General features: G+C 37.9%; 1 long non-coding RNA gene across 2 annotated transcripts; it reads left to right on the forward strand.

The window, feature by feature from the left end:
• Positions 1 to 9,460: 9,460 nt before the first annotated feature.
• On the forward strand, positions 9,461 to 17,511 carry LOC133265221 (uncharacterized). 2 transcript variants are annotated; one of them, XR_009741903.1, is made up of 3 exons: positions 9,461 to 9,481; positions 10,872 to 10,998; positions 16,738 to 17,511. It is a non-coding gene; the product is annotated as an uncharacterized LOC133265221 (long non-coding RNA). The 2 variants fall into 2 exon arrangements; XR_009741902.1 differs by having other exon boundaries at positions 10,875 to 10,998.
• Positions 17,512 to 24,369: the final 6,858 nt, after the last annotated feature.

Below are 24,369 nucleotides of genomic sequence, written 5' to 3' on the forward strand. Positions count from 1 at the left end.
GCTTTCTATTACAGTAGTCATTAGCACAAGGCGCTCATGGCACAAATCCACTAGAACTATTCAAACAAGTATTATTTCTCATTGATGAAAATAGCAATTAGCAATTAACTATTTTAAACAGAATAGGTATTTCGCAAGGTATCAGCTAACTTACTTTCAGTGATGTAGAGAAGTTTATCACGATACACAGAAGTGTCCATCATAGTTAATTTTATTTCATTCCACACCCTAGCAGTGAAAAGCTGCCTTGAAGTAATGGATATTTTCAGATGCTGCGTCCGTTTGTTCAAGGTGAGGTCACTAAAACAAAGATTGTATAGGAGAAATATCAGTTTCACAAGTTAGAACAGCACATTTCTCAAAACATTGCAATTTCTATTTGGTTTCTCTGATACTTTTAGGAAAAGGCCTTCCCCTCATGGTCACCTGTACTGGAAGAAAAAATATCAGGTTGTTATTAAAACAAGGTAAAGGATATCTACTGGGTATCAGTGGGTTGGGTATCCACTGTGTTTTTCTGTGTTTTTTATTCCTTTCCTCCATCTTGTGCATATTACCTATGTTATTAATATAAACTAGCATACAATACATCTGTTGAGCAAAGATGTTTACTAGCAATAAGGACCCACTTTTAGTACCTAAATAATACTGCATTTTCCAAATACAATGAAAAGAGACTCTAAGGAGGTGCCCTTCCTCCTTAATAAGAACTTGCATAGTAAATTACAAAACCAAGTATTTGAACTGTGCAAGGCAGGGCTTTTATTCCTCTAGGAAAACTGGTGCTAAAAAGCCACTAACCTTTTCTTCACAGACAACAATAACATCTTCACAAACTTAGTGCTTACAAACACAGAGTGTCCCATATGCATTGTTTTTATCATACTTTCTTAGGGAAACAATCCACTCACTAGGAGTAATATGTTTTTATATGAATAATTTGCTTAATAATCACATATAAGTTTGGTGGGTTTTCTTCATTAGGCTGTTTTTGGAAAGAACATGCAACAGCTGAAGTTTCTTCAAGTACAGAGAACAAGTTTGGATTTGTAAAACCAGAAGCATTGATTTTTTTGTGTGTGTGTAAATGTATAACAAGGTGCTGTATAAAAGAAGGAAGACTTAAGGGTACTTAAGGAGAGCGCCTTTCTAAATTAGCATGAGCTGCTCCAGAACTTCACTGAATTCCTTATTGCAAGAAAATCACTCTGTATCCATAACCAGGCACAAAGACTTTCAATTAATTCCTGGTAGTTGATCAGCTGAACAATACAATCCCCATGGAGGATACTTGGCTGATACTATAGCGACTGTAAAATTAAACTAGCAGTAAAATAAAAAGCATTGAACCGGTGATCCTTCAAGCTTAGTTGTGCTGGTGTGGGCATTCGATGCATATGTTGGATAAATACTGCTCAGAGCTATCTCCTATGGCCACTTAAAATACAGTGAATGACTGAAAGAGAGGCCAGTCAAATATTACAAGGACACGCTGAAGGCAAATTTTTGAGCTGTGTGGCATTAATTCCACACCATGGACAGCAGGGCTGAAAACTGTCTGCAGGGGCAGAGATTATATACTGGATCTGTCAAAGTTTATGAGCAAAACTGCATCAACACTGCACATCACTGTAGATGCCAGAGAAGAGCAGGTGTTGGGGATGAAGTAAATGCAACTTCTGCACCCACTGTGCTGCTATAAAAATCAGAGCATTTTCTCAAAGAAACATCAAAGGCAGAATTTTTTATACAAGGTGGATATAAGACTCCATTCTTCCCCACTTCTACACCCTTTCAAAATACAATTAATACAATGTACCAGGCCACATTAATTCATTTCCACTGAAGATATTTCTGGGAGAAAATCTAATCCACTAACAAGTCTGCAGCATTTTGATACTTTTTAATTAAAGAAACTGGATTTCCCTTCATCTTATCTGTACTGCTTGAAAAATGCCAGGCTTTAAAAAAGAATACTACTACTATTACACAGGGACTAATAATGATTTGATGTATCAGGGAAGAAATGCAAATTGCTGATCATGGGTAGAATTATATTTGCCACTTCCTAACCAAGAAGCTGCCTTGAAAACTCACAAAACAGATTCTAGCAAAATATTTATGCTGTAGGCCTGTTTCCATAGACTAACAAACTTGAAAGTGAAATATGAATATTCATTTGCTGTTTTTTCTAGATAGCTGTACAGAGACTCCTCTGCTCAGTATCTGCCAGCAGAGCACAGGGCAGGAAAGCAAATGTTTGTATCTTGCCAAATAGCCGATCGACATGTGAGCTGTTCAGACTGCAGCTTTTCATTCTATTTAAGGTAAAAATCTGTACGAGTCACTAATTTCTTATGAAATATCATGAGACATTCTTGTGCAGCCCCTGGAGAATTTCTGCTCACGCGAGTATTAACATCAACATGCTTCCACCTGCGCTGAGCAGGCAGAGCTAGAGCCAAAACTTTAATATCTCTTTCAGTTGACTCTGCTCCACGTCCTCTCTGCACCCATTCTTAATTCCATTTACTGTACTTGTTCTTGCACATGCTTTTGTATTATTCAGCAACAAATTCAGTCTTCAGGCATAAACAAACAAGTCACACATGTTTTATAAGCTACAGTAAGATCTAATTGCAATAAGCAGAGACACAGAAGAAATTCCAGAATTTAGGGATCTGTTAGAATTGTTATTATAGTCACACCACAAACTGCACATACTTAATGCAAACTTTATAATATAAATAATTTGATACAAACCTCATGAAAAACTGAATAGAAAACCAGAAAGGAATACATATTAAAGCTTTAACATACCATGGAAAAATACATTCAGGTATAAATTGGCCAAACACAATTACAATTTCAGTTTTACAATGGGTTGAAGACCCTTCTCCCATGCAACAGAAATAGCCAAAATTTTATGTTAATGAAGAAACAAATAAAATCCACAGAATATAAAACTTAATCCCACAGAATTAACCATGTTAAAAAAATAACAATGTTATTCCTACATTATCAAAAAGAGATAAGTACAGCCACCAATATTCGTAAATCCAACTGTCTCTGAAAGAGACTTATGTAAAAAGCAGCAGCTCAATTCCAACCTTAAACAGCTTTAAAGAAAGGAAAAACTTTATTTACCATACAGTCTGCAGTAGTAAGATGTCCACCTTTGCATCTCCTGCAAAATCAGAAAGAGAAACTTCTGTGGGTGTGTATAAACACATACATATTATAGATACACATCTATATACACTTATACTCACATAAATATAGCTAAAGGAATATATACCTGTATTAAAACACATGGCAAGACTAATAAACAGAAGTACAGAAGTACAACATCAATATATACTACCATTTAAATAGTAACCGTAATGTTCGGACAATGTAAGAACAGACAAGTATGCTGTCCAATACCAGTTTTCACAGATCTATAAAAATCAACCTTTTTTTTCTTTATTTTGCTAGGGAATGGCTAAGAAACGGAGCAAATGTTGTACTTGTTCACTCATCCAAAACTGTAATGCTTTCTAATATTAACTGATCACAAAGCCCTTTTGTTAGCAGCAGTGCAGAGGTATTTCCACGGCTGCAGACAGCAGTCACAACTCTAGGTAATGGTGTGCACTAACTTCTCACAGTGACTCATTCTTGCATTTTTAAAGCCATGTTCATATGTTGAAGTGGTTCAGTCTTCTTGCACAGCTCAAGTTTGGTTACACAGTCCTTAACTTTGCCTGAGAGCATCAAATAGATAAGTAGTATGCCACTTTGAACTCACTTCGTCTCTTATTTATATCCCCATGAAAAAACTACTGAGGTATAGAATCTTAGGTATGGTATTTATAGATGAGTTTGAAAATATTTAGTGGCTTACGAGCACAAGTTGCACTGAAGGTAGAAGGACCTACACTCCTGTGACCTTAAACACCGTTAAAATTCCCTCTTCCCTCTGTCTTAACTCTATGTTACTATGAAACAAATTCTAAAAGGAATTTCATGTGAGCCATGAGCAGTGGCCCAGTTTACCATTTCTCATTAAAGCTGAAGTTGAGGGGGAGTCTGTGTAACTGTGAAGAGTAAAAGGGAAGTTCAGATGAAGACAAACAGGAGCCAAGCGCTTTACCAGGTATCTTCTTATAATTAAGAAAGTGTGAGAAAACCTCCGCGCTATTTTTTCTGTTGAGGTCAGTAAAACAGATCATTGTTTCCAAGGCTAAGACACCCTCAAATTTTTATTAGGAACTCCTTCTACCAAATGAGAAATAGAAGAGCAAAACTGTTATCTGAATGTCACAGATTCTTCAGATTTAATGCATCTCGTTTCCTCTTAGCAATGCTGCTAGTTGAGCTGTCTGCAGAATTATACCGCGCTCAGGTACAAACACAGAAGAGCCAGTGGTTTGCAAGTGAAATGAGATTTCATAAATCAAGGGTATACAACACTACCTGTTAGCAGAAAGCTGGCTCTACAGTATTTTAAAGTAATATTTTAAAGAACTTCTTAATACAAGCAGAAAATGATCTTATCAGTAGTGTTAGCACCAGTTATTCCTTTATATATTATAGCTGTCTTCTCATATCTTGCACATAAAAACATGCAGAAGTTCCTCTTTTCAACAACATCCTTCCTACATGTATTAAAGATTTTATACAAGTGGACTTTTTGTAAAACCTCTTCTCCCTTATATGACTGTGCAGTTTTGCTGTTTCATGTTCTTTCACTTGGTGTTCATTTCCTTCAAGCAAAGACTCCAGCTTTCAGTGTCTTCTATAATTGTTCACTAATGCCTTATTAAAGCTGAACACCTGTAGCTTCAGTTATCTTATAAATGAGTTAACAAGGAAAAACACCCCCCCAGGGAAGCTTGTTTTAAATATCTCAAGAAAAGAATTAAAACATTTTATACTTCCTCAAAGTTATCTGTTCTTTGGTTCCAGCATTTCAAGCTGTTATTCATGATTTTTTGGCAATAAGAATCAGATGAACACCAAAACGAATGAACACAGCAAACAGAATTCTTCTATAGGAAGCTTTTACAAAAGCTCATCATTTGGAATATGTTACTAGAGATGATATGTTAATAGAGATGATGAAAGTCTCCATTTCAGAAGTTGGGCATTCTCTTCTGCAAACAGACAGAAATGGTATCATCCGAGAAGTGTTTCAGATGACCCTAAGATTATTTGCTCAGTTGTTCATTCTGACTCCTTTAAAATACTGATGCAGGCAGTAGCAATGGGTTTGCTGCCTCCAAAAGCCTTTATTAGCAAGAATATTGCTGGGCTCCATAGCTAGCAGCCATCAGCTTGTGGGTTATTTGTATGACACAGTTTTAGACTGGGTTAAATAAGCAGTCCTACTTGCAGCTGAGCCTAGAAGCCACCCCAAGTGTCTCATTGCCCTCACTCCTCTCCCATGGGAGAGTTGCCACTCCTCCAAATTTCCCCACACAACTGTGCACATCCCAGCCAGGAACAGCCACAGGTGCTGTGACTCCAAAGAGCTCAACAGGAGAACAGAGGGGGCTCATTTCCAGAGCAGAGACAGAGCAGTGACAAACAGCTGTAAGCAGCAGTATTTTTCCCCAGCTCAGAACCTCACGCTGACCCCAGTCTTAGTGTAGGTGATGAAGTTTGCTACTTGTAGTGGCATAAATGTCTTTCCCCTGAAACCACAGTATGTTAGAGGACAGACACCCTACACAGGCTGGCATTTACAACAGATTAGCTATTCTGACAGCAGTTTGTCCTTGACTGAAAGGGAAGCAAATCCCCAGTATAAACAAGATCTCAAAGAACATATGTAGACAGAAGCCAAAGAGCAAGGATGATTTTCCACCACCCTGGAATCTATTGCTTTAATTTATCTATGCAGATATATAAAACTAGCAATATATCTTGTCTTCTTCTGAACAGCCTTTTATAAAGCAAATCAAGTATTCTCACAAGTATGATACTTAAAACCATTCCTGAATAGGAAGATCAGGGCTTCTTAGAATCATTTGGTAGTGTGCAATGTATTGGGCTCCTGGCTGACGTCTTCATTTATTTCATGCATTTTTCAGATTCACATCAGTACTAAAATCTGGTGCAAGCCCTGTCCTCTTAAAGGAAAGAGCCTGTGACATAATCCGAGAGGAAGAAAAAGTAAATGATCCAAAGCAGTCATGACCTGAACTCAAAATTCCCAGTAACATTGAGTGTCTGTTTCTACTCTCTACACTGCTGGATGCACCTTCTGTGGTGTAGCTCTACTTAAAAGTCAGAAAGAGGTTTAGGTCTGTGCTTATGCACTAGGCCTGTAATGCACAATTCACAATAAAATTAAAAGGAAATAATTTCACCAGATGAGCACTGAAGTAATTAAATCCTATCAAATTGATCCTTATTGTGCTTACACCATTGGTAGGATATATCCTTTCAGACAGGACTCTATTGAATTCCCATTACCTTAACTGAAAGCATAATAATGCAGAGCCACGGCCTGTTCTAAAAATGGTTCTCTGAGCTTTTTCATGACTGATCGTAAAATAGACTTATTGGAATATTGTAAAACAATTCTTTGCTTATTTACAGGTATGAAAATAAAGCCTCTAGCCACAATCTGTCAGATTTTACAGAGTATCACAAACCCCAGAATGTATGCCCAGTTTAAACACTGTAAAATAAAGATGACTCACTTCAAATGATGGCCTAAGGGCCTGCATGTTGTAAAGCTGACACATTTGAGTTATAGAAAAACCAAAGTGTCCCGAGCTAATTAAATCCATTCATCTTGGACTTTAAAGTTTCAGACAGATCTGTAATTAAAATTTATTTCAATTTCTTTCTGTTACTTATTTCATTTCTCTGTATAGCTCTACTGAATGACCAGACATTTGGAAAATCCTGAATCTGGGAACTGGAAAGGTTTTTGTGTTGCTGAGAGCTCTGTGTTTTAAGAAGGAGAATTATGCTTCTCCAAAGATTATATCCCACATGAATATCGATCCCACATGAATCTGACAAAAAGCATCTCTATAAAGTTATACCGGTAGGATTAGGTACAGACTACTAACTGAGTTGTTTCAGGCCTCCCTTACCTCCTCAATTCCCCATTTTTGCATTGCAAGGGAGCTGTAGCACGTACTAGATACAGGACTGGCCAAGATGATAGAGGGACCTGGACTTAAGCAACCAGTCTATTACATAACATCCCTGCCATGAAACTAAATGTAAACCACTGAAGGACAAGTTTGAAGAAGCTCTTAAGCTTCTAGAGTGGAACTGACTTCAAGAAAGATGTTCAGTACTCTCTCCTGATACCAAGGCTTTCACTGATGATATTTAATGGTACCAGTCTTGGGAGGGCTGATAGGTATCCCACTGCATTACCCATCTGAGGCGCTCTTGCGCTTCCTTTCCTTGAACTAGTTGTGGTTCCCCCAAGTTCCCCACTCTCAAACCAGGAGGCCAAGAGCCTGGGAAGCCATAGCGCCACATCCATTTCTCTGTTGGCATTAGAAAACCTGCAAACCTGGAAACTGTGGGTTGAATCCAGGACTCTTGGGGTTTTGCTGCTGCAGAGCTGGAAGCCTGGAAGTTCTGGGCTGGGTTCCCAGGTACTGTAGCACATAGGCAGTCTGGATGGCAGAGCAGCCATAAGGCACAGATCCTCTGAGCCCTGCATCTGCTCAGGGAAATTGATATGCGGGTAGAAACAGAGAAACTGAAACACACAAAAACCAATTTTACAGAGCAGCTGGGGTATGGAGAGAGCGCATAGCGTTTGGAAGCATTATATTTTATCTTCCTGAGTTTGGGGATAGGGGTGCTTTTGTTGTTAGCTTCCTCTTTGGTTTCTAATCTGTCATTCAAAGAGAAACGGAAACATCAAAATGCTCTAAGGTAGGCGTCTGAGCAAAACCTCCCCTTCTCTTCAAATACCCAAAACACAACTCACAAGATGAAAAAATCATAATGGTTCTGATAAAGAATAGATGAAGCAAAGTGGAAACAACAGTCACCAGTTCAGGGAAAAGCCCTCAAAAAAATATGACATGAGATCTATGCTCCCTAAAGTTACAGAACAGCTAAATAGACAAGATGATACTGGTACTACCCAGCAACAGCAGCATAGGAATACGAATCTCTGGATTCTATGACCCACAGGTATTAATCATCAATTTGTCTAAGCTTCAGCCACTGCCACTGCACTTGGATGCAAGTCAAAAACCCTGCAGGACATTAAGGAAGCCCAGCGATACATCTGCCTGAGCACTGTTCTTTCCTAAGTTACTACTCCTACTTCAGATATACCAGGAATGATTACGGTTGTGTTCTGTACATATCTCATCCCATTTAATTTTATGCCTGTAGCTTCCTTCCTATGAAAAAAAGCAATTTTAAAACAGTAGGTAGGCATATTTAAGCAAGGATGCACAATTTTCCCACACCTCTCCCTATTTTGTACCTGTTTGTTTTGTCATGATTAAGTCTTAATGACTATTTTGGACTACAGTCTTAACCATATTTTCCTCTGTTATGTAAATGCTGAATGACAAATAGGTAGAGGCCTAACAAGTAAATCAAATCTGTTTAACTCTCAGATAGAGACAGATAGAGATTGTCTTTTCTGCTGTTGTGACAAACGAGTTTTACAGCTGTGACTCTGACTTGACTATTATCATCTACTTAATCAATCAGTGAAATTCCAGGCAAAGGAAGCTCCAACCCAAAGGTCAGAAGTGGTTATCACTAGTATAGTTCCTGCTGCACAGCATTTTAATTAGTTAAATGGCTCTGTACATATGTATGGCTTTTATTTGTAATTTATTCATGATTTCACATTACTCACTGACATCCTGACACCTAATTAGTAACACTCACAGGTAACGTGGGGTGAGAACTACCACACGTATTTTAATAATCAAAGTTGAGACAGCAAGCTAAAAAAAAAAAAATCAGGGCTTCAAAATGAAGAGCGACAGCTCCTACTTAATTAGCTTCATCTGTACACACTCTATTTCAGTTCAGGACAGGCATTCAGGCTCACTCCAAGTCAAACAGAAATTAAAGCAAAAAAGCTTTCAAAAATATAGCAATGCTACAAAAATCTATTAATCATAGAATACTTATGCGCAGAAAGGACCTTAGGATCATCTAACTCCAACGCTCATAATATATTAATACTGTAATTTATTATATATGCTTTTGGAAAATACTATGGAATTCTGTCATCAAGTTCTCTGGGGAGCTCATTGACATAATTTTTGGCTCTAAATGCACGGCTGCCATACACATGCTAAGCCACAATCTGAGCATTTGAGTGTGAGCATTCCAAAGGTCTCCAAGGACTACATCCTCTCCCTTAGTCAGAAGGTGCTTCCCCATATAACTTAATTAAAAGTTAATTTCATGCCAAACAACTGTTTTTCTTTGCTAACCAATGAATCTGTCAAGGAGTTTTACCTGGGAAGATGCATTTCCTGTATTTTCTTGATTTCTTTCTGTGATATTTTGTTATGACACAAAGTTTTTGTTTTAATTTTGGGGGGAAAAAAAAATCAAAACATTAAACCTGAACCAAAACATTTTTACTTTTTTAAATGTCAGCTTCTTCACCCTCTGCAAGGTTCAGGTCATACTGGACTATTCCTGTTTTCTTTTACTTTGCTTCTGCTAAGGAACCAAGAGGTTCAGTTATTCAGAGTTCAGCTATTCTGTAACTTGCACATAAGGCTCCATTTCCACTGCAGACAGCTATAAACTCTTTAAAGGGTATCATGGGCTTTTCGACTGGAAGGATCATTTAAATACACTGAGTTGTGGATCTTCTTCCAAACACTTAAAGTTAGAGATGTCATCTACTCTTATATCAAGGACATATACATTGAAAGTTAGCTATCTGATTGGTGTATTTCATGAAACAAAAATCCTGGTATCATGCAGATAACACCTTTTTTGATAGTCAGTGTAATAGGAATTTGTTCTTTTATCTGGACCACTTATAACAGCACTGTTTCTTAGCAACAGCATGTGCTAGAAGGCTTAGACACACAAGAAGCAACAAACACTACATTCAGTAGAACAATGACAACTGGAAAGAAACAACAGAATCAGATTTAGTTAGTTTGACTGCCTCTCTCCCAGACAGACACATGTATCGGTTCTATTTGGGAAGCCAGTAATCTCAGATCTAAGCCTTTCCACTTTCGGCTGAGACACAGTATATTGTGTAAAATATTTCATTTTAAGTCAGGGTGCAAAAATGCAACTTCAAGTAGCTGAGGGGAAGGAGGAGGAAGATGATTGAAAAAGCAGTGTCCCATAATGGAAAAGGAAATTGCAAGCCTGAAGCTTCTAGTTGCATTAGAAAGTAATTAAAATGCTTCTCCTGCATACATGTCAATGCAGTCCATTTTGATCAAGATTTAATCCTTGTACTGAGCTTGTGATTCATACGATAATATTCATGATAATGTAATATCAGGAGCAGAGTACTAAGCACTCTAATAAAAGAGTAAAAATTGTTGCTCCCTTCCTCTTCTGCAGTAACAACTTCAGCCACAGAAAACACATGCAGCTTTCCACAAGTCAAAAAATCATGGCTAGATTGAAGAAAATAATCAATTGCATACGTTGTGACTGCTATGACTGAATGACTTCAGTATGTAATTGGTCTGGAAATAAAAGCCTTGTTGATTGTGCTAAAATATTCATAATGGTTATTTAAAACAAGATAAACCCTCTAAGTTGTACCACTTTCAGGTTGCCACTTCGTGCATTTTAGCCACCTGTTTTAAGAATAAGTTTCTACACTAGAAAGCACCCTCACATCTGCCTTCTTTTCTGATGATATTTATCCTCCTTTCTCTCAGCAGCTCATGCCAGACTCCAGTGGTGCAGAATGATTGGAAATCTTTTCTCCTCCTGTGAACAAGTGAACCATCCATCTTAAACAGCAAAGACTATCACCACTTCCTTCCAGCAAACTGAAACAGATAGGTACCAATCTAACATGTCCTGATCAAGACATTTAGTTGCAGGTGAAGGGCAACATGCAAATGGCTGGCTATGACTGTTTGCGGACCTCCATTTACATGATATTGTGTAAACTGAAGCTAATCTGCATAGCCAAATGATCTAGTTTTTTTCCTGTGGACAGTCTGAAAAATCCATGAAATACCACTTTGCCTTCAGCAAACAAGGGTGTTCTCTGAAAGCACAATTCAAAATGACAGCACTACGTAACTGTGTTGATAACATAGAATGATTACAAGTTATGCCTTTTAGATGCTCTTAAAGAGTTCATACAGATTTCAAGTCCCAGAGTCTACATCCACCCTGAAATTCTCCGTTAGATAGTAGCACTCCATACACAGTCACTTATACAAATACATGAATTTCAATACATGCAATGTATACAAACATATAATATATTCACATATAAAGATATTTGAGGAAAGTTTTAAGATACTATTATATTGTATCTTACATATATATTATAGTTTATACTATAGACCAGTAAGGGACTTAAAATACTCTTAAAAATCATGAAATACTTGTATTTGCTCCTACACTGAAAGAAAAGAGGTAAGAGAAACATAAATCTTGAAAGAATTGAACTACTGGATGTAGCAAAGACCACTCAAAACTCTTTTAACACCTCTTGAAGCACTTTAGGATCTTCAGTCCACTCATTTGTCTGTGGTTTCCCCCTTAAAGTGTTCTCAGTATTAATGAAAATCCTGTCACGAGCTTTGTGCAAGAAGTAAAAGAAATCAAACAAAACCCACCACAGAGACCAAACTGCAGGGGGATATAGCTAAGCGCGCATGAAGCCTGTAACTTTGCGTATGTTTTTGTCACTTTTAGAATGACCACTGCCAGTATGGTTCTGGACCAGTCCCCCAACAGAGGCCTGCTCTCAAACTCTTTCTAATACACAACATAAACACACAAATCAAAAACCTAAATGAGGCAAACATAAAAGACTCCCATGTGGCTACTGGTCAACATTGCATTACCAATGGTCTTTAATTATCATTTGATGTTTGTAAAACATGCTGTATTCCAAAGGATACCAAAGCACTTCACTTCTACCAGCATCACTTCAGCAAGGAAGCACAGCAGGTATTTAATAAAAACAGTCTAAACTAGCAAGTGCTCCACATTGCATAAAGCAGGGCATAAATGTAGTTGAACATGAAATTGTGACAGGATGATGGAATAGGGCCTCTGCGAGCATATATATACACTTTATTTTCTGTAAGAGCGTATGTGCATGCAGCCTTTATTCCAACTTCAGGTGATACACAAGATATGCTTAATTAGCAATTGTTCATACATCGCTATTTTCTCTTGTGTGTGTAAACTGGGCACTTAAGCTAGATAATACAGATGCAAATTGTTTCACTCAAAATGCTTTACTTTTGAGCTAATATGAATAATGAGCCATTTTTACTTTTCACTGTAAAGCAGGTTAAATTCCAGGGGTAAAGCTAGCTATTCCTATGCAGCTAGACTGAACAGCAATTGCCCTAAGGCAAATCCCTATGCTAAACTCGTGATTATATTATCTTTACAGCATCCCAGTGCAACAGGCTTTCTCTGCTTAGTCCTGTCACTTTTGATGAAGATTATTTTTCTTCCTAATTTCCCCATGTTATACTACATCGTTGCACCTACCCACCTCACTTTCTTAAATGCTCTTCACGGCAAACTTCTCATTCTATTACTAACCATAATGAATTATTGCTAGGCAACCCTATGCAACATGCTTCTTGCTGCATGGCACTGTTTTCTATGCTTGGATGCCACAAAGTACATTTGCTATTTCCTTGGTTATCCATGGCTAACACTAGCACAGTGCTATGATCGACACACAGCACCTTGTTTATAATGTTGTGATGTGACAGAGAGCAAATAGAATTATTATTCATTACATTTTTTACTACTGATTTACACATCTTTACACACATGGACAGTTTTCTCTCTCTACCCACATCCCATGAACCTAACATCTAGATTCTGACCACCAGGTCTGCACATACATTTTGAATATCCTCTCTGCCCTCTGCCAAGAGCAGAGCTGAGGTAACATTCAGATCCCTCAGTAATTCACAGTTCTGAATCTGGACTCTTCATTAGGGACTGTAGTGACAGGACAAGGGTTAACGGGTTAAAACTTAAACAGGAGAAGTTTAGATTGGATATAAGGAGGAAATTCTTTCCCGTTAGGGAGGTGAGGCACTGGAATGGGCTGCCCAGGGAGGTTGCGAATGCTCCATCCCTGGCAGTGCTCAAGGCCAGGTTGGATGAAGCCTTGGGTGACATGGTTTAGTGTGAGGTGTTCCTGCCGATGGCAGGGGGGGTGGAACTGGATGATCTTAAGGTCCTTTCCAACCCTAAGTATTCTATGATTCTATTCTATGATTATATAAAAGGTATATGTGATGGAATTATCAAGACAAACAAGCATCTTCCTTCCACAGATATTCTACTGCATTACAAGCACTTACCTGGCATGCTGAGGTGGGTGTGTGATGCAGTCACTGCCACAAGAAGAAATTCCAGTGCTTGAAGTGGACAAAAGCATGGCTAAAGTAACAGGCTGTTGCCCTAAACATGTCATAGACAGATAGTAAAGCACTCTTTTTCACAAAGAAACTACAAGTGCTGGACTTGCCTCTAGCAGATCGAGTCCTAATCTGAATAAACCCCCTTAAGATTCATTAGAAATAAGCGATAACCATTTAGAAAGCCTTTACAGTAGAATATCTTGAGGCATAATCTCTTCTCAATTCTGAAAACATCAAAGTGGGTTTTTAAAAGGTTCCTCATTAGAAACCTCAACCCAACACCCTGGTTGTACCTATACCACACCACAATTTGTTTGTTATTATATTTTTTGTTGTCATTTGTCGCTTTTAAAAAGAGAGACAAATGAGCAGAGTGAGAACAAGCAAGTAATGAGCAAATCATTATAAGAGTCACACTAAGTGAGACCAAGATCAACCTAGCACATTATCCTGCTTCTTCTGGGGCCAATAGTTGATTCCTTTATTGGATTAGAGGATGTAGAGAATAATTCACCAATCACTACTTTATACCAACCTTACAGTTACCATTGTCTCTACATCTCTCTTAGGCATCTCTTTCCAGACTTACAAATTCTAGTTTAGGGAGTAATTTCTAACATAATTTTTCATTCTGGCCTTTTCTGTTCTCCTTCTGTTTCAAGGATTCTTTCCTTATTGATCTGATTCCCTTTGGATCAGTCAGCTATTACAGCATGCTGCCATTTAAATGTTTACAAATGAACCACAACTTTACAAGACATAGAGACAAGTGTGTGTGTGTGTGTGCAGGGATTAGGAATGAGTAGAGTAAAACAGTGTCAAGGAAAGTAGGTCTGACCCAAATGGCAGCTGTGTGGACAAAGGGTGTCAATTCATTCCTGGAAGTGGAGTGAGGACAGGCAAAACCATAAGCATTCACCAGGCTCCGTCCCCAGACATACCATGAAGTTTTCCTGAGGATTCACAAGCTCTGTTTTATAAAAAGCTGAGAGTGTTAAAGGTATTTTATTATATAGAAAACTTATTTTACAACTTATCATCCAGTTAACTAATTCAACAAGCTAATTATTCAAAGGAATAAAACTTCAGTACTTATTTCTCTCTACTGTATACAAATTATATGAGGTCTTTCTTGCTTTAGAGTTGTAACATGGTTGTGACTTCTGGATGTTTTCATTCTTTATCAGGCTTCTCTTTTTTAAACAGAGTAACCTGTATTCTTGGCAGGAGTCATGAATTCCTATCTGATGGGAGAAACTATATTCTGCAGCACAGGTATCGGGGTTCTCTTTTAAGAGCAAACCATTGTGAGGCTTCACTTCACAGGCTGGGACTATTGTACCTTTTGCTCAGTAGACAAATGCAGTATGTTGCTTTTTGCTCCTTATTTGAACCGACGGGGAAGAAAGCGAAGTGTTTGATTACTGTCCAGCAGAATGTTTTCTATTCCTGCCTTCCAATCACAAGATATCCTGTGGATCTGGCTTCAACTAATATATGAATGAATGAACCTAGAAATATTAAATTTTACAATGTGAATATAACATTCTAAAAAGGATGTGATTTCTAAGAGAGAAACTAAGACTAGGTGAAAAGACTGGATGGAGGGCCATAGAAATGGCTCAGAAATGATACAGAACCAATGTATCGTGTGAGAAAGGAAACTGAAAAATGGATAAAAACCCCTGAAAGAGAGTGTCTGAACAAGTGGGGAAACAGAATCTCCAACCTTCCTAGGTGAGATAGTGAAGGAAAAGCGTAGGGGATGCTGACTTCAGAGATCACAGCAAGAAACAGTGTTGTATATCGTCTTTTAAGCTGTCAGATAAGTAATTTTAAAGCTTACAATGCTGGAATGTGTTGTGAAATTATGAAACTAAAGAGCAAAGTTCTGCTGAGCAAGAAGGAGGGTAGGTTTTGACTTTAATTCTTTCTTTTTAAAAGATCTGTTCCACTAATCTCAACATTTCAGACAGAAAACCTTCTTCACAACTGAATAGTGACAAGGACTTAAAATCTGATAAAATGGGACTGTGTTTGCTAAGTGTTCCAAGTCTCAGGTACACTGAACACCATACAAGTTAGCTAATGCATCACTCAACTTTTCTGAATGATAAGTTAACCCTGCAGACCCTGAAAATCAGTATCAACATCTCAGCAACAGGATGACAATACTAGACACAATGTTATGAAAAGGTAACATTGCTTACTTTATTGGTAGAAATAATAAAAGAATTAAAAAACCTTGAGTATTAAATTGGACGTTAAGTATTAAATTAAGTGAAGCTGAGTGTAAAAAAGTGCTCATGAAATTATGGTTAGCTATTCATAAAATGTATTTGAGCTAAATGGAGGTTTTTCCAGAAAATGCCAAGCAACTCCTTGAAAACTGATATTTTTGTAGACTTAGTGGTGTGTGGACAACTGCAGAGCAGGGAAAGAAAACACTGCTGCAACTTGCAATGGAGTGTAAATTTGAGATTACTATATTACTAATTACAAAAAGAGAGACTCCCTTTTTAAAACTTCAAGTGGCTAAGTAAATGTTGCATTACCTATTCTCAATATATTACTTACTACCCAGATCAGTGGGTGGTAAGTTTTTGCCATGAAAAAAATAATACTGCTTGTAAAACTCAACGTTGTGTAATGTGTCTATATACACAAATCTTTATACAGGGTGGTTCTTCTCTGAAACACAGGCAATACAAGTGTCTCCTTGCAAAAATGGATTGAACAAATGACATGGAATTTGGGACAAACACATTTCATTAAACTGATAGGAATATACATCAGTTTAATAGCCTTGCTATCTGCACAGAGTACCCTGGTGAAGTTCCTTCTTGCAGAAATGATAATATATTTGCAACCTGGAAAAGACACATCTGTATTAAGAACTACTCTTTTTATTTGTAACTAAATTCCCATGAGCACTGACAAGAGATGGTCTCAGAAACCTCTAAGCTCTGAGGGCAGAATGATCTACTGATGGGTAAAAATGCACTGATTTACACTATATAAAAAGCTGCCGAGATAGTAGATAATGCTCTGCAACGGAGGCTGAGATTTTGATGGTTTTAGTGTAAAAACGTCAGAGTGATTTCAAGTACATCAAGTATGTATACAAATTTTGCACTTTTGTATTTTTAAACTGTTTTCATAGGTCTCGAAGGCTCAAGTCTCTTTAATTTTGAAGATTACTTTTTATAAGGATATGTTCTACTTACATACAATTTTTCATAGAAAACTACAAAATCCTCTCTCAAGCCTTTCATACTGAATTTACTTTAAATGCAAAAAATACAGGGGGTCTTCAATCTGGCCTGTCGGGTCAACAGCAGGAGACCAATGCTATGATGGAAACATTTGAGCAATGATAAATATCTCCAGCCACTGCAAGACTGAAAATAAATAGTCACCCCTGGTGAACAAAATTATTTGGAGTGCGGTCCTCCATGATTAGTAGAGATCATCTCCTATTGTGCTATAAATCTTTCAAAATGGATTGCCACCACTTATTCCTGTTCAGAACCCATTATCACTGTCACATTATATGATGCTTATAAAAGGGTATATATACACTAAAGACTATCAAACAGCAACCTGCAAATACAGACCAAATGTCAGAATGGAAATGATTAATTATTATGCAAGAGTAATACAGTGGGTTTGAAAATGAGCCAAGGATAATCATGTACTTTTCAAAAAGCAAGGTTAAACATTAAAAGAAACCCTGAAATAGAATCTTTGACACACACAAAATCATTAGCAACTGTATCTAGATACTATATTGGTAAATGGAGGGAAAAGAAAGCACTACTGCTTCTAAAGTCATTGCAGCTTCCCTGCAAATCCTCATGGAAGAACTCAGCAGTTTCAACAAGACTTGAGCCAATTAATTCGATTTTAGACCATGCTCTCAAAGAAATTAAAGTTTGCTAAACAAGAACTCAAGAGACTGCACATCCATAGACTCAAACAGTGCTGTCCACAACATTGTAAAATAAAACTACTTCATCAGTAAAGACAGAAATAGAATCTAGAAAGCAAAATTAAAAAGCTCTCAGATCAACTGGGCTAAAACCAGCACTGGCAGAAGGAAATTTCTTTCATAAGAGCTCATCTCCTTCCTTTGTGTACTGGGTCTGCGTGTCAAGGATCGGTAGCTGGGTGCTTACAGGGCAGCTTCTGCAAGAAGCTGCTAGAAGCTTCCCTTGTGACTGACAGAGCCAATGCCAAATGGCTCTAGGATGGACCCACAGCTGGCCAAGGCTGAAGCCATCAGTGACAGTGCCACAATCTCTGGGATAATGTCCTTAAGAAGGTGGAAAAGTTGCCCCATGGAGAGGAGCCCACGCTGCAGCAGGCTTGCTATACAACTGGTGACCCTGCAGGGGACCCACACTGGAGAAGCCTGTTCCTGAAGGAACAGGAAGGGACCCACGCTGGAGTAGTTCATGAAGAACTGCAATGTGTGGGAAGGACTCATGTTGGGGGAGTCCATGGAGGACTGTCACCTGTGGAGGGACCACACGCTGGAGCAGGGGAAGAACGTGGGGAGTCCTCTCCCTGAGGAGGAAAGAGTGACAGAGATGTGATAAACTGACCACAACCCCATTCCTCATCCCCCTGCACCATGTGCCCAGACAATGTAGAATTCGGGAGTGAAGTTAAGCCCATGAGAGGATGGGGGAAGGCATTTTAAGGTTTAGTTTTCATTTCTCATTATCCGGCCCTGACCTGACTAGTAGTAAACTAATTTTCCACAAGCCAAGCCACTTTTGCCCATGTGGGAATTGGTGAAGGATCTCTCCCTATTCTTATCTTGACCCACAAGCTTTCTGCTATGCTTTTGCTCTCCTATCCAGCTGAGGATGGGTAGTGACACAGCAGCTTTGGTGTCCAGGCATAGTCAACCCATCACACTTTGTTTTCCTCTTAGTTTGATTACTTATATAAGTATATGACATCAGATTTTGACAGGAAATTTCTTAAGAAATGGCCATTGTTGAAAGTATATAGGAAAATAAAACAAAAATATTATTATAAATAATAATAATATATACAATTATTATAAAAGTGTTATTATCCAGGTTGGACAGAGCCTTGGGTGGCATGGTGTAGTGTGAGGTGTCCCTGCCCATGGCAGGGGGGTTGGAACTTGATGATCTTAAGGTCCTTTCCAACCCTAACTATTCTATGATTCTATGATTCTATTTTTTTGCATGAGAACCCAAAAGGTCTTTGAAATATTCAAAACAAACACAAACATGTTGTGTGTCTCAAACCTGAGAAACATTCTCAGGTAATGTAACAGTTTATTCTATGAAAGAACAATGTATGCATAAAACTCCTATAATATAAAGAATTTTGAACATACATCACTTTAGGGCATGATGTCAATGGAAGATGACAGGCTCCCTCCTCAAGACTTACATATCCTGCACAAGGATGTAGCCAGAAATATTTCTGACTTTGGTATTTGATTGTTAGGTTTTCTTTGTTAGTTTGGTTCGGGTTTCTTAACATGTGTCTCATCCCTTTTGTTCTTTAGCATGTTATTATAAAATGGTTTAGCCTATTCTGCATTACAGATCTAATGACTTCAGAATGCAAAAGAGGGGATAACATTTCCTAGTCAGGTACACTTATGCAAATAAAACCACACATTATTAAACATTTTAGAATTTAGGATTAAAAAACTGTAACTCAGCCAGCATAGCTAAGCAAAGCAACGTGAATAGTTCCAAGTTTGTGGACACATTTTGAGTCCCTGCATAAAGCCCATTATTATTGCAGCATTCCCTCTCCATGAGCACACAGCAGTAGAGCTTGTAGGAAACACTGCAATGCATTTTTCTACTGTACAGTGTATAAGGCAGTACATTCACTGTGACAGCAGCACTTGCAGTTCAATGGGTTAACTTTTTCCATGTTTATTTTTCTTACTTCTAATTAGTTTCCAGCTTACAGACAAATACAAATGCTGCCTTGAAAGTTTGTCAACATTTCAGAGTAACTGCATACGCAAACGTCTCCTATCTCAGAAATCCGCAGGTTTCTCTATATAAGCACCTTCTCCTCAACAGAAAATCAACCTAAGTATTCTTTAAATACCTGTCCAGTTCTTAAGCAAGGCTGTTGTTCTGTTTGCACTTGTACAGCGTATTTCTTAATTTATAAATACAATAATGTCACAAGTTCAAGCTTTGCTTAAAAAGAAAGCTCAAGACCAAGCAACCACTATCACAATCACACCATGATCTTCTTACCACCAGATCTTTATAGTTTTAATGGTGGACAAAAGACTTTCCTACGATGTTTTTAAAATTGCTGTTAAAATAACAAAACGCTATTGTGCCATCAGAGACCATTAGTTTCACATTATACGCACAACTTTTCCTAAAGCTCCCAAGTCCTGGAAGGTATTAAATTCTCAACCAGGATTTAACAGCAAAATGAAAAACAATTTCTTCCAGACTCCCCACCACTGCAACATGCACATGCATAATTCTTACCATTACAGCCTCTCCTCTTAATCCTAACGTTATATTCAGCATTTCCACCTGAACCACTAAGCTGAGGTACAAACTGCAAAATTTGCCAACATTTTTCTTACAAAAGCTTACAAAAACAGGAATCAGAAGTCTGATTGCAGAGTGTTCCCCACAATCAGGTGCTATGCTAGAAATCCTCTCAGCCACTTTTGGAAATCTGAATTATAACAGCTTCAGAGTTATGATTGTTCTGTGATCTATCCCAAACAGCTCATCTTGGTAACTTCTATGTTCCTACAGTCCATTATCTTTGGTTATATGGCTTCTTTGCCTGGCTCCTGACAAGCATCACAAAACTGCAAGAACTGGAAACGGAATATTTTCCTTGTATAAATACACTCTCCAGATATCTAACAAATTCTTTTCAACCAGACTATGAAAACCCAAACCCAATTATTAGCATAAGCATCAAACACAAACCCTCAGAACTTGGGAACAAACTGGCTGCTGTCTTCTCCCCAGGATAAAATGACAAGCATTCAATAACATTGCAAATAGGAAAAAGAGAACTGATCTTTTTTGATGGATGCCTTTGTGTTGGGTTTCAGCACAATATATATTTGAAAATCTTAAGCTATTTTTTATGTGGTAACACGGAGACCTTATTCCTCTATTCAGACACTATGAACACTGAACATCTGTAATCTGGATGCCCATTTTCTTTTCTCTCTCTAACTCACAAGTCTGGATTGCATTCATATGAAAAAAAGATTTTACAAGACAAAAGTATTTCTTAGAGAAAATTACACTGCTTAATGACTTTCAAGGGAAATTGGTCATATATGAAGAAAATACTGACATTTATCACAGGTTGAATCACACTCAACTCCAATACACATTTACCATTAAAATGAACACATAGAAGTTTACAAACAGAGAAGATTATATTCTGCTTTTCATCCCCATCTTCTTTAACGTCTTTTATATAATCACTTTCTTGATTATTTGGGCCATTTAAGCAGCAAAGCTTGCTTGTAAATTCTACAATATAAACAAGGTTCTCAGCAGAAGCTGATATTGAACATGAAAGAAGTGTAAGAAATGTAGTACTGGAAAATAAAACATGCTTCAGTGACACAATCAGGAACTGAATGCTATTTTTTTTAAGTAACATTGTTAGACTCTTTTCATCATTTTTCTTTTATGCACCTTTTTATATAAATATGCACTAGATTACCCAGGGGAAAAAAAAGATATGACGTATTTTTATAATTTGGGGATGTATTTTAATTTTTCAATTGTTTTATTATTCTCCACTTATAATTCAGTCTGCAAAAGAACCAAGACAGAAATGCTACTGCCTATAACTGCTTAATCTCCCTCCCTTAAATTCCTATCAGATGTGAGCTCTTGTCAATGCTGCTACTCTAACTGCTCATCTAGGGGTGCCCTCACCTTTGTCTACTCAATGACTCAGCTTTGAAAAGTAGGAAAAAAAGAAAAAGTGACTGAGCTTTACCTGTAGACAGTAACCATTGACTTGATGCCTCCCATCAATACAACTGGTCATACCACATTGCTCTCCATCTCTCTTAGATCCATATTTCCAACCTTACTTGCTTTGCCCGTTTAGACTGAAGGCAATCAGAAAAATAATGTGTTTGTTTCCATATATTTGGAAAGTAGTTAGAACAACATTAGCATTATAATTCTGAATTTCTTTTGTTCCTTACCTGCGTAACTGGGTTGGATATAATGTAAAACACAGCTTTAATATCCATCATACATCTATCTAATATATTGCCATTGTTTAATACAGGCATAGCATTTTTTTAATGATATAATGGAAATAAGATATATTTTTAGCTATTGTTCTTGGAGTATACTTTCTGACTACGGAAACAACATTCAGATACATACTAGTCCTGTGGCATGAAATTTCTTTCATCCCAGGGACAGCAAAGGGCATGCTGAGGCACTCGCAAAGATTATTTCTTGACCAGCTTTGATTTTGACCACACAATTATACAGAACTACAGGGATCAGTGTAAACTGAATGTTTTCTCCCACCTTGCACACTCAAATCTTCTTAAATGAGATGGAATTAAGACAGAGCCAAAGACACACTTGGAAGTTAGAGCATAAGGAACTTGAACAGATCACAATTTAGATGTAACTCAAGACAGATTCCAAAAGGAGTCAGAAATGTAGTAAACTTCAAGAATTATTTTTATGTTCTCAAAACAGTTCTAACCTACTATTATCCATTTATGTATTTATGGAATATAATGTAACTATCAGTTTAAATTCATAGGACAAAGTGAAGACATACATGCAGTCACATTAACCAGGTTCACTTGAATCTACAGTGTGGATGGTGCTGAACAGCTCAGCTCCAAAAAGTGAAGACAATTTTAACTTTTATCCTACTGTCATGATTTAAACAAAGTCAGCCATAAATCACACAGTCTCTCTCTCACTCCCCCCTTTTTGCCCTCCCCCTGCTCTTGGAGGGATGGGAAGGAGAAGCGAAAGAATGCAACTCCCACGGGTTGAGATAAGAACAGTCCAGTAACTAAGGTATAACACAAGCCACTGCTGCTACCACCAATAATAATAATGATGATAAAGGAAATAACAAGGGAAGAGAATACAACACCTCACCACCCACTGATCGATAACTTGCCCCACCCCACCAGACCGAGCACTGACCGATACCTTGTCCAACCCCACAGTGTCTTAGCCTTTCCAGGTAACTCTCGGTTACATCCTGGCATGACGTGCTGTGGTATGGAATACCTCTTTGGTCAGTTTGGGTCAGGTGTCCTGTCTCTGCTTCCTCCCGGCTTCCCCTCCTCCCTGGCAGAGCATGATGCTCACAAAGTCCTTGACCAGACCAAACATTTGAGCAGTAACTAAAAACATCGGTGCTATCAGCACCCTTCCCAGGCCGAAAGTCAAAAACACAGCACTGCACCAGCTACTAAGAAGGAGAAAAATGACTGCCACTGCTCAACCCAGGACACCTACTTTGAGTTTTTTTCAGCAGTTTTTCTACCTTGACACAGAACTGAAATACAGACTTCTAGCATGTCATAGCCGAGTGGCACAGTGAAATTCCACAGCACCAACTGAACTTCGTTCTAATCCTAGACTTTAATATTCTATAATATTATTCCTAATGTATATCAGCATATACGTAAAAATACTAATATAGTATCTCAGCTAATTGTCATTGCCTTACCCATACTGTAGTGAAGACTCAGTACTTCAGAAATAAAAGCATTCTGCTAAGTTAGACCTTAAAAAAATTATTCTTTTGCTGTTCTATAAATAGAATAAATTTGTACTGCTTGCAGTAATATCTATACTCAGATAGTTTATAGACATAAATGAAGTATTGATTTAAAAAACAACGAAGAAACCACCCCAAAAAGAACAACAAACCCCCCAACCAAACCACTATCTTCTGTTAGTGTCTATGCTTAAAATTAAGATATAATTTCTGGAAGCTCTGCTCACTAGAACTGACAGATGCTCCATGGAAAATTGCCATTAATGATTAACACATAATGAAGAATCAACCTGCTGGAGCACCTGAGATAAATTTAGTTTTTTCAATGCATTATTATTCCACTTGAGTGAGATAATAGATTATAATTTTAGAGAAAGTGACATATGGAACATTTATGAGACTTCGCAAAAATCATTTGAAACCCTTTACTTAAAACATTTATCACACACTCTTGGTAGAGGAGGGGAAGGACTTTGACAGCAAGACTTCGGTGGGCCAATTTTCTTAACAGAAGATTGGAAGACTTTTATCTCAAAGCAACTTCAGCTACAAAGTCAAAATTCAGTGTCCAGCTCATGCCGGTCAAAACTGTTAGATTTCAGGAGCTACTCTTGTTCTTCAGTTTCAGCCCATTCTCGCACTGCTAATTGAATCACCTAATTCAGAATCTGCACCCAAATCTTTCTCCCAGTCTCCTAAGGCAAAGGAGGGCACAAACTCAGTTCTTGTCAACCCTGCAAAAGAGGGAGCCACCAGCTCAAGTCAGACAAGTGAATGCTATGGACAGTGAAGGGAACTGCCATCTCCGTCTAGGAGAGACCTGTGCCAAGAGGAACATAAAATTGACAATATGTGAGGATTTTCTATTGGAAGATACAAAATCTTTACCCACTGTATCTTTATGTCCACAACATACCTGTAAGTGTTTCTGATTTCCTAGCTGCTCTGCCTCGGCCATTCTCTCCTCCAGAGAATGAACCTCTTCCACTATGCCTGCAGCACA

This window comes from Pezoporus flaviventris, unplaced genomic scaffold (genome assembly GCF_033815535.1).
Source record: "Pezoporus flaviventris isolate CSIRO_AGI_PZ_B2104156 unplaced genomic scaffold, CSIRO_AGI_Pfla_v1 ptg000005l, whole genome shotgun sequence".
Lineage (NCBI taxonomy): Eukaryota > Metazoa > Chordata > Aves > Psittaciformes > Psittacidae > Pezoporus > Pezoporus flaviventris.